The sequence below is a fragment of the Condylura cristata genome, unplaced genomic scaffold, assembly GCF_000260355.1.
Source record: "Condylura cristata isolate star-nosed mole 26May11 unplaced genomic scaffold, ConCri1.0 scaffold00031, whole genome shotgun sequence".
NCBI classification, from domain to species: Eukaryota; Metazoa; Chordata; class Mammalia; order Eulipotyphla; family Talpidae; genus Condylura; species Condylura cristata.
The window spans coordinates 14,982,383-14,994,459 of NW_004567132.1; the positions used below are offsets into that span (position 1 = coordinate 14,982,383).

At 39.9% G+C, this 12,077-nt stretch overlaps 1 protein-coding gene and 1 pseudogene across 15 annotated transcripts in view; one reads left to right on the forward strand and one right to left on the reverse strand.

Annotated features, from left to right (window-relative positions):
• DYSF (dysferlin) overlaps positions 1-12,077 on the forward strand; it is a 196,220-nt gene that overhangs the window by 141,276 nt on the left and 42,867 nt on the right. The window lies entirely within an intron of this gene.
• On the reverse strand, positions 649-1,259 carry LOC105854242 (annotated as a pseudogene).

Consider the following 12,077-nt stretch of genomic DNA (forward strand, 5'->3'; position numbering starts at 1 on the left):
ATCCAGTCATCTACTTTTGGGCATTTGGGCTGCTTCCATGTTTTGTTTAATTTTTTTAAGGAGATATTTGTCTATATTTTCTTCTAAGTATTCTAAAGCTCTACTTTTCACATTTAAGTTCTTGTATCTTTTGGAATTGTGTGTGTGTGTATGTAAAGTTGAAGTAGAGGCTGACTTTCTTTTTTTTTTTCATGTAGATAACCAATAGATCCATGTAATCATAGAAAGATCTATCCTTTCTCATTAATCTGTGTTGGTAACTGTGTCACATAATAGGTTTCTATGTACGTGTGGCCCTGTGAGCTCTCATATTTTGTTCTATTGGTCTACTTGTCTTTCCCTATACTTGTCTTATTATATAAGCTTTATAATAAGTTTTAATGTCTAGGAAAGCATGTATCCCACCCTTTTAATTTTCAGGGGTGACATTGCGATGCTTAGCCTTTTCTACCTCAGGTTAATTAGATTGTGACTTTTTTGGGTAAACGCTTATTTATTTATTTTTTGCAATAGAATATATCATTCTCTTGATGATGGCAGACATGTAAGACTATTTGATAGTATTCACAACCATCCTAGCACTGCTGGTTTTCCTGATTGGAATGTAGTCTTCAATAATTACATGGAATTTCTTATATGAAGCTGCTGTCAGACCACTAAGACTGAGTTTATACACCCCTCACTTCAGTGTTGTTGGTAACCTGGACCTATTATCTCAAATAACTTTCCTCTTGTGTCACATGGCCCAGCTTGCTGGTGTTCACTTCCGTGACAGTTCCTTTGGTAACAGCACCCAAAGCTGTATATAGTGGGGATGAAGGATTCTTCTTTACTCCAAGTATTGGCAGCAAAAGGTGGCTTTCCACGCAGGATGTGTGATGTGGGCCTATTTGAAATGTAAACCATTGGCCTAATTCATATTTACGTGATCTTCCTGTAAAGCTGTGTCCAACACAGTAGACTTTAGTGGCTATCTTTTTCCATAGTTTATTCTCTTTCTTTCCTGTTCAAATACAATGTCTAACACTTTTGTTCACTCTGTACACAATCTTTGGGCAGAGGGACTTCCCATTTTCCCACTTTCTCTTTTTGTTTTCATCTAATCATATTGGAAAGTACATTTTAGCTCGGGACTTTCCCTCACAGTCCAGCAGATGTTCAGGGATGGCTCCTTTTGCTGGGTGTTTCTTGACTGTCTTTTTCATTTCTGTTTTCTTGGGACAGTGCTGTTTACGGTAAAGCTTAGCTTTCAGACCCATCACCTTTTTTTTTGTTTGTTTGTTTTTGAGCATTTTTCAGCCTCTGGCATGCCTTCTTTCTTTTTTTTTTTTTTCCTTGGGGTGATCCAAACAACATTCATAGCATTTGTGCTATAACTCAATACATTCGTTTTTTGTGGCATGGTAAAAACTGTTGAGGGTCTTCACTTGTAGTTTTAAAGGAACATCTTGTTTTTCTTTTTTTTTTCTCATGTAGAATGAAATTAATTCTGATTTGAAATTAATTTCTGATTTTATCCAGAAATTTTCTGAAACTCTCTAATTCCTTGTACCAATTTGAGGATTCTTCTGGGTTTTCTGTGGCCAATCATATAGCTTGTGACTAATTATAGTGTTCATTCTTCAGTGTATTTCACCTTTCTTCCTTCCTTTCTTTTAAAAAATCATTTCCTTTTCATGTCTTATTATGCTGGCTAGGACTTTCAGATCAATATTTTATGTAATCAAGAATCGAGAGTGCTCTGATCTGTTTTTAATTTAAAAGTAATTTTAAGTTTCATCATTGAGTATAAAATTTATCAGAGGTGAACAACTAATAGCTAAGAATTTTTATTATGAATGAGGGTAAATTTTATTGGTAAGAACTTTGTGTATCTGTTGAGGTGATTATATGATTTCTCCTTTTAATCTGTTAGTGCAGTGACCTACATTAATATTTACTTATTTATTTCTAAATCATTCTTCATTTTGTTCATTTTTATTAATGTATTTTTTTATATGCTGAAATAGTTTTGACTTTTGAAACAATTTATCCTGTTCATGACAAACTATCCTTTTTTCTTCTGCATTGTTGGATTCATTTTGCAAACATTTGATTAGAACATTTTTTTGCATCAATTTTTATGAATGATAATGACCTAAAGTTTCTTTTTCCGAGGCTGGTAATTTCAGGGTTTGGTATCAAATTAATACTGGTTCAATAAAATAATTTGGGGCATATGTGCTCTTTCACCAGTCTGAATGAATGACAAAAGATTGACATCTTTTGTTTGAATGTTTGGTAGATTCATTTATAAAACTGTCTAGACTTAGTATTCTTTCTGGGAATATTTTAAACTGCTGATGCAATTTAAAAAATGTTTATAGGACATTTGAGATTCTTCTGTTTCATGTGAGTCACTTTGGGTGATTTATATTTTATAGGAACTTATCCATTTCTTCCTAAAATTTATCTACAAATTTTTCTTACCAACATTTTTTCATAACAGCCCCTTACTTTAAAAAAAATGTTTTCTTCTCCACCTAATTATACCCCTATTCATTCCTAAGGCTATGTTTTATTATTCCTGTCAGATTTTTAAAATCTTTTTAAAGAACCAATTTTTAACTCTCTTGCCCTTTAATTGTTTACATTTTTAATTTTTTTCTCTATTTCTTTCCTTTTATTTTTGGGGGGAGTTTATTATATTTTTAATTTTTTAAAGTGCTAGACCTATTTCATTAATTTATTAAACTATTCAATTCTAGTTATAGTTAATATTATAACATTTAACTTATTAAAAGATTAATTGCATTAAATTTTTTTAAGTGCTACCTCTAGTTTAGTAATTTCCTCTTTTTCTAATATAAGCATATGAAATTCTAAAATTCCTTCTAAGTAGTGCTTTATGTGTCCTGCAGATTTTCTAGTACTGAGCACTTTATGATTTCTACTGTTTCTTTTGACATCTGAATTGTTTAAACATATGATTTAGAAGTTCTTAACCTATGTTTTACATTACCTTTTTGTTACTGCTTTCTAACTTACCTATACTATAGTTGGGCGAATGTAGACGGTGTGTAATGTTTCTTAACACTTGCTTTGTGACCAAGCACACAGTCAGTATTCATGACTGTCCTTTATCTTGAAAAGATCATCTATTCTCCAAATATGTTTTACACATAATATGTCCATGTAGGTCAGATTTGTTAATTATATTATTTAAATATGTTTTTCTTCTGATCTTTGTGTGTGGTTTATCCATTTCTAAGAGATATGTAAAACACCTGCTTTTAATTTGTCTGCTTTTCCTTCATATACTTGATATTTGGTACAAACAAGTTTAGAACTCTTTTATATTCCTAGGAAATTGAATCTTTTAGCAATATATAGTGAACACTCATTCTGTCTTTTAAATGTTCTACTGATAGTTTTTGCTTTAAAGTTTTGTCTCATATTAATATACAATAGTTATACCAGCTTTCTTTTTAAGATTTATTTATTTATGCATACAAGAACTGGTATACAGGCCAGAGGTGCCAGGACGGTGAGAGGATTCACCAGAGGCAGAGTGGGGAGCAGAACAGGCAGATTACACTGACAAAGTACACTGCTGAGGGGAGCAGCGGGTAGGTTAGGAGAGGTCTGCTGTGCCATGTGGGACACTTCCCTGGCCAGGGATCCAACGTGCAGTGAAGCAACTGCAGTGAGCTTAAAGGTACCGTGCTTTAACCCATTGTGCCAACAGGGAGGGCTCTATACCCGCTTTCTTTTGGGTAATGTTTTCCTAGTATATCTTTTCCTACTTTTACGTTCAATTTTCTGTGACTTTATATTTTAGATGTCTCAGGTGAACAGCAGATAGAGGGATTCTACTTTTTTTCTTCTTTAATACATTCTGACAATATTTTTAACTAGAGAGTTGGAGAGTCTAATATATCACTTATGCTTATATTTGGATTTATTTCTTCCATCTGAGTTTATGTCTCTAACAGTCCTTCCCTTTCCTATTTTCCTCTTTTTTTTTTTGTATTGAAAGATACATACCTTCCACCACCCCCTTCATTCCTCCTTCCATCTTCAGTTTCAAGACTATAGATTATTTTTCTTCCTTTAGTGACTAGAAACTTCAACTTGTATGTTCCATTTCTTTTTTTTTTTTTAAGATTTATTTATTTATTCGTACAGAACTGGAGTATAGGCCAGAGATGCGGAGGGTGAGAGGATTCACCAGAGACAGAGTGGGTTGCAGAACTGGCAGATCGATGAAGTACACTGCTGAGGGGAGCCGCGGGCAGGTCAGGAGAGGTCTGCCCCACCATGTGGTCACCTCCGGGGCAGGCGGGAATCGAACTCATGCTGAAGTGGCTTTAGCTTCTTAGTGCTGTGCTTTAACCCGCTGCGCCACCAGGAAGGGCCATGTTCCATTTCTTAAGGCTTAAATTTAATTGGTGTTTTTAGCCCCGTCCAGAATATTATAAAGAACCTAGAATACTTTAATTCTAAGTACTTACCAATACACAGACATTTGTTAAATATTTAGCTCAACCTTTATAAATTATGTTTGTAAATCAATAATATCTTTCAACTATTTTTTTTTCTTTTAGCTATACCCACATGTATTGTTTCTTTTGGCATAGCAGTGTTAATCCTCCTTGGACCATCTTTTAAAGTAAAGCCTATAGAAATTCCCATAATAAGGATTAGTTCATTGTAAACTTTCTCACTTTTAAATTATTATTTGAAAATATTTTATTTTCACCTTTATTTTGGAAATATTAGTTCCACTGACCTTATTACCTGTTAGTACTTTGAATATATTATTATTAGTAGTACTTGAATATATTGAATATATACTAATTCTGGCTTCTGTTATGCCATTGGTTTGCTGAATTTAGATGCTATTTTCCCCACCTTTAATTAGTCCTGGATGGTTCTTAACTATTCTTTCTATCATTACCTTCTGGAACTTTGAGGAGATATATGATGAATCTTTTCTATTCTTCATACCTGTCAAAGTTTCATATTACTAGGCTTTTTTTTTTATATTTGTGGTACATCCTAATTTCTGAAGATAAGTGTTCTACTTCACTAAATCTCTAGACCCAGTCACTGTCTAACTTCATTTATTGAATTTCTAGTCTTAAGTATGATATTTTTATTGCTAAAAGCTTTCTTCCCAAATCAGCTTGTTATTTTTGCAAGTCTTTTGTTCCTTTGCCATATTTTTAATGCCCTTTAATTTTTTTAAGTTTTCCCCTTAAAGTTCTATTTTTGACAGGTCTTCTTTCTGTAGTCCTAAGAGATCTGATCTGCAGTTGGTGTTTCTAGCTGCCTCTTGCTCATGGTGTCTCATTCCTTATGTGTTTAACTATTTTTGATTGTGAACTCATGTGTCTTGGAACTTTATCTGAGAATTTTTTGAGGCCTGGACGAAAGTTCCATTCTTCCAGAGAGGACATGTGTTTACTTTTACCAGATGCCTGGAGACACTACAAGCCCAGATTCACTTAAAACTAAATGTTTGGCTTGGGAGTTTTGGGATCGACAGTTTTCATTTTGACTTCTTATTTCTTTGAATTTTTGCTTTCTCATTTGCCCTCAAGGATTTTCTTTACATTCCCATTGGCTCAATCATGTATTTGATTTAAAGCTATTTAAAGCTTATTTGGTCACTTAGGTGTTCTTACTCGGAGAGTTTCTCTGGCCTTCCAGTTTGTTATTTTGCCTGAAATCAATGTCTTTATTATAGTTTTAAATTTGACAGTGATGTTTGTCTTCATGCAGATTATATTTCCTTCTAGGACTACATATTCTAACTTCTGTTTGTGGTCTCCTCTTAAGACTTCCTAGAAGGAAAACTTATTCTGTTTTCTTAGTCAACTCTTTAGCATAGGGAGACACTTGTCTTAGTTTCCATTTTGCTCCCCTTCTTTTGAGCCTTAACCCCTTTTATTGTATATCTGTACAGAGCAAAGTCCTTGCTTATGAAGTGCTGGTAATACAGATGGCTTCCGCCATTAGCATGGGCCACCTTGAGATCTCAAACTCAGACAGGTGGAAGGAAGAAAGAGTTTAAGGTGCTACAATTTTACTTTGCCAGTTAGAAATCCAGCAGTCTAGGAGAAGAAAGAGGGAAAGCCAGCTCAGAGGGTTTGCTGTTGAGCTGTGGTGTCTGTCCATGTTTGTTGTGACAGGCAGGAGTTAGCTGGCCAGGTTCGGGCTGCGTTGGAGTTTCTGACGTAGAGGAGAGCTGATGTTTCCCAACAGGCACGCCAGGCAGGGATGCTCTTTAGGGAAATTGCTTTTTTCTTTTAAAAGATTTATGTATTTATGCATATAAGAACTGGGGTACAGGCTAGAGATGTGGGCGTGTGTGTGTGAGAGGATTCACCAGATTCACCAGAGACAGATTGGGGAACAGAACAGGTGGATCTATTGAAATACATTGCTGAGGGTAGCCAAAGGTGAGAAAGGAGAGGTCTGCTGTGCCACGTGGGTCAGTTCCCTGACTAGGGATCGAACTCGTGCTGCAGTGGCTGATGACAATTTCTTAGTGCTGCACTTTAACCTGTTGCCCCACCAGCGAGGGCCCTCTTTAGGGAAATTTCTGTAGTGTTGGCTGGATAGATGTTCAATCATGACAGTTCAGACTCCTGATGGGTCAATTTTCTTAAGGCTGGATGCATATTATTTAAGTCTCTAAACTGAGGTTTCCAGTTTATGAAATTACAGAGAGAAAAACTTGTGTCTAGAGGATGTGACTTTGAATTGTGGTCTAGCTCATGGTCTCTTTATAGGCACAGCAATTGGGAAGCCAAGTTGTGACTGGAGATGAGTGAGGAATAGGAGTGAGGAGAGAGAGTTTGTGATTTGCAGTTCAGGGGCAGACGCCTAATAAGGACTGGCACATGTGTTTGCACGCTTGGGGCAGTGTTGGTCCCTCAGCCCAGGTCCCCTCTCTGCAGATGGCGCTGGCTTGCCAATTGCCCACAGCCAGCCCTATTCCTCATCTCCTGTTTCCTGACTGGCCAGTTCCTTTCTCTTCTTCTCTCCTGTTTCCTGACTGGTGTTCCTTTCTCTTCTTCTCTCGTGGATAGACCCTTTCTCAGATGGAGCAGTGCAATTCATCCAAGGTTGTGAGGGGCCCCTCTTGCCTTGGGAGGTGATTCTGCCTCTCCTTGCTCTGGGCCACTATGCACTGATTCTGTGGTCTAATTCTCCAAGGGCAGCCCCATTTCCTTAAATTTCAAGCTTTGAGGGGAATACCTCATTGCAACTCCTGAGTTCTGACAACAATTTATCCAAAGACTTTGAAGCAAGGTTTTGAGAGCAAAGGAATCGATTACAGGGTGTGGCTCCCACGTGAGGAAGCATTTCCAGAAGGAATCCAAGGCAGTTTGTGTCGGAACTTCATGGGCGCACCTCTGAATGAGGGTGTACTTTAACTTTAATAACATTCATGGTTTTACCTGTACTTTCGTATATATCAGATGTGCTAATTAAGAAGGTACTTACCTTCTCCTCCAACTAGGTTTCCTAAGGACATGCATTTGGCAATATCGGTTTAGCGAGAATTACTATATGTGCTTGAAAGTAACAAAACTGTACTTCTTTAAAAATCTCTGGAGTTCAGATGTGTTGCCAGCGCAGCCTGGCCGCCCCCCACGCCCATTAGTTCTGATTAGGGAGGTTTGATGCCTGTCACTGCATGTAATCGGGACCTTCCTTTGTGAGTCATTCCTTCTCTCATTTTCTCAGAGCAAATACAAATCGCCCATCAAATGACAAGTGAAGGCACAGGGGAGGCAAGGGGAGGGAAATCAGAGCCGAAATCTGTTAGCTATTTGGAGTAATTGCTTATTTGCTGTGTTTGCTGGTTGGGAAGCAGAGCACATACTTTACGGTCTCTCCTGTTACGGGGGCTGGAGTCACCCGCCGATATTGGATCCTCGTTGCCGGAGCCCTTGGCTCGGGGCGCCTTTCCCCTGCTTGGCATTCCTGTGGTCTCCTCGGGGGTGCACCCCTCCTCCCTCGATGCACACTGCAGGGGGGACAGCCCGGGGTGAAACTTGTCTGGCAAACTCCAGGCCTCATAGGAAGGAGGAGGCCCCAGCCCCCTCCAGACAGCCCATCTTCCCTCCAGCCGGCAAACACCCTCTTCCCAAGGGATCTGCGCAGGGCCAGGAGGGACCTGTTTTCCAACCCGGTCAAAAAGTTCCATTTCTTCCCAGAGGGGATTTCTCAGCACTCCTTGGGAGCCTACAGGACAGGAAGTTCTCTCCAAGGTCTGATTTAATACCTCCTGCCTCTACTGGCCATGTTACCATTTTCTGCCCTGGTGCCTGGGTCACCGCAGTGCTTGGAACTTGGGGCAGGGCTGCTGCCGAGGCCAGACCCCTGAGGATGCTCCGTGAAGTTTTATTAACCCACCCAGTGTCTTTACCACCTCTCTTACATTCGCCGAGGGGTGGGGAAGCCAGGTTGAATGCGCAGTGCATTCAAAATATAAAATACTTGAAAAGTAATGTGATTTTGTGTATGAAAATGCACACAGTAACTAGAATGTAGGTTGACTTTGGCACATAGGAGGCATCCCCCAAATACTTTCTAAATTGAATTTCAGATAACTAAGATTAGTGTCTGTAGTTTGATGAATGCTTCTGCAGTCCTGGGAAGGCCTTCAAAAATAGTTTTTCTCTTAAGTAGATTGTTGGAACTCTTGCGAAGCAAAATTGTCTATATAAGCAGAATGAAGGTAAAGCGAGCGCTTGCCCAAGCCTATTGAAATCATCGCAAATTCTAAATTAGTGGTACCTCACTGCTTTCCTCATAGGTTTAAAGACCCTGACGGGGACCTTCTTTCATCCCATCTACTGGAGAGCTGCCGTTCCTCTGGGTTTTCTGCGTGGGTAACTGTGGCTGTGGTGTTAGTCCTCGGAGGACCGAGGCACAGGTCCACGTATCGACCATCGCTCCCTGAGCTAGGAAAGGGCCTACCGGCTGACATTCCCTCACAGGCCCCCCACCCCTGGGGGTCCCCCATCTGGAACAGGCCAATAGACAAATTATCAGGTCCTGACCCTTCTGTGTTCAGCATCTGCTTGACTTTTTTCGATTTCAGGCACACTTATCCACTGGGCCTTTTGGAAGCAATTCAGCATTTTGGTTAAAGGTCTCCCCTTCCCTCCCACCTCTTCTGGTCTAGCTTGAAGTCGGAGTAAGGATTCCTCCAGCATACACAGAGGCAGGACTGTAGGGAGTGTCAACAAGAGGTTGAACGACCAGTGTTCCGCTTGTGGAAATAATTAAGTGATTTTTGTTATGAGTGTGTAGAGTTCTGCTGAATCAACATGGTAGCTGGCTGTGGGCATATGTTTGTGTGGTTTTGGGGGGCGTGAAAGGTTCAGTATGCATGGGGTGGGGTAGGTTTGAAATTGGGGTGTTTGCATGTCTGGAGTTTGTCTGGTCTCATGTAGGCATGAGTACTTGCTTGTTACGTCTGTGTTTGTATTAGCGTGTGCATGGGCAGATAGCCTCAGCTTGTTAAACCTCAGGACATTAATTACAGAATTAGCAAAATCATTGTAACGTTATTCCAGTTATGCAGATGTTGAGCTAAGGGACCACAGTCCTGGGAGTCAAACTGATGATGATGGCAATAGCAACAAGAGCCCTTATCATGGTAAATGTTACAGGTCACAAAATTCCCAGACATCAACTCAGGGCCTCATAACAACCCAAGAATTATATTATTGTTACTACTACCTTGATGATAATGACTTGTTACTAAGAAATTATTTTCTACACATTTAAGATGTCTAGTTCTGGGTTGACATTGGCAAGGAATTGACATTGGCTTAAATTATTAAAAGAAAATGGACTCTTTTTAGAGGTGGGTGTGTATTTCCACATAGTTACCCACGATTTGACATTATGACCTTGGTGATAAGTGACTTTGACTAGAAACTTTTTGCTGTGACTTAAGTGGTCCTTCTGGGGTGAGAGCATTAGTGATCTCCTGCATTAGTGATCTCCCACTCTATCCCCTTTGCTTACTTCACAGAAGACAGACTTAGAATTATTGGTGTCAATTTTGCTGTCTATATTTATGAAAAGTGTTTGGTCACTGAATGAAGAGGGGAAATTAAATGTTGGGAATGTGCTGTGCTGATTTGGGTCTTCAGAGGGATTAGGGTACACATTACACTGGATCCAACCTAGAGAAGCATGTCTTTGTTATGTGGGTCTGGTTGCTCAGGAACTGAATGTTGGCTATTAGCTGAAATTGGAGAGGCAGCCAGTCCGTGCCTTGATCAGACTTGGTTGCTTGGCTGTCTGACTGCTGCAGGGCCTTGAACCCAGGGCATGAGGAAATAAAATTTTGGAGGCCAGACTTGTTGCTAAAGCCTGAGGTGACACTTCAACAATCACACTTTTGCATTTGTTTCTCCTCCATGCCCTAGACAAAGACTGGATGCTTAACAGTAATTTATTATTATTATTATTATTATTTTGCAATAAGGTCAAGAACACACTCAGAACTAGAGAGCATACAACCATTTCCCTTTTGGGATGGACTATGGGATTCCATTAACATCAGAGGGGTGGTTGGCCTTGGTACATCTGGGTTCAGACATGGGAGAACTGTCTTGTTTGTGTGGGATGTTCATATGGCGGTGCTAACTTATTCTTGGACTTCCTGAAGAAAAGGAGGAAGAAGTGGGCCTAAAATAGTTTCATCAGAAGCCAGATTAGTGAAATAGCAGGAATGATATTTTCAAGTCACATCTGTGAGTGTGTTAAAAATATAGCTTTATTTTTCTGTAATTCAACTCCTTCTCGCTTTCGAGCTCACATTTTCCCTGATGGCAGAAAATTCTGCTGTTCCTCAACAGTGTAGGTTTAAGCTTAGTCAGTTTTGGGTTTTTTTTCTTTGTCCTCACCCCAAGGAGGCAGCTAAATTCTGGATGGGCTTCCACAGTGTCATGACCTCCAGGGAGGGCTCTGGTTGTCTTCCCTGGATCTATAGCGTCATTGGTCATCCAGATGACATCTCGTTATCTTGGCCACAAGATCCTTCCAGATCCTCTGGCACGTGTTCTCTCTCTCTCCTTAACTTTCTAGTCGCGGGGAGCGGGGTGAAATTTGACAGCTTCTCATGATACTTTCTGGCTTGTCGGGAGTACAGAGGGCTCCCCCAGCCTCTCTGTCCCAGGATAACCACACACTATCATGTAGCCACTGCCCCATGTCCCAATTCCTCTGCCAGCTTCTGGGCGGGTAGTGCTTACCCGACCCTCAAAATTGTGGAAGGTTCTCTTTCATAGATATTTTGGAGCTAACCTGAGGGACAGGGTGTGGGGTGTCTTATCAGAAATCTTGATACGTGTCTAGTTCTTGCTTCCTCTTCCCCTCTACACACTCATCTCCTCTATATGTGGCTGGAAAACTGGTGGGACAAAACATTCTTTTTAAATGATTTTTTAAATGGCACATTATCTGCTTTTAGAAATTTAAAGGCCTTCTCCACCACCCCTCTGCTGTTAGGGCATTCATACAGCCATCAAATATTTACTGAATTCCAAATCTGTGCCAGATCATGTTCTAAGTACTGGGAATATGGTGCTAAAAAGATAAAGATCTCTGCCTTCATGGGGAAGGAGAAACAATAAACGAATTCCTAAGCAAACTATGAAATTCCAGATGGTGATAATTGCTAGAGAGAAAAAGCAAGGAAGAGGTGTTGTGACTTAAAATATGGTGAATATGGAGAGTAAAACAGATGACATTTTCATCAAGACTTGAAGGAGATGAAGTGATCCATGGATCTATCTGAGAACCAGAGTTCCCACCATGGGGAGGAGATGAGGGTACGGGAAGGGCTTTATGACTGGAGCAGTGCAAATAAGGAAGGAAGAAGGTGGGAGGATGAGCTAGGAGATGTGACATCACCAGTGCTGATGAAAGAGGTTTAGTTTATTGTGACTGAGCTGGCAAATCATTGGAGTGATTAGCACTGCGGGGTGATGTGTTTTGAAGCATGTGGCTGTTGTGTTTGAGACTAGATTTGAGACAGGCGTGAAAGTGGGGAGGCC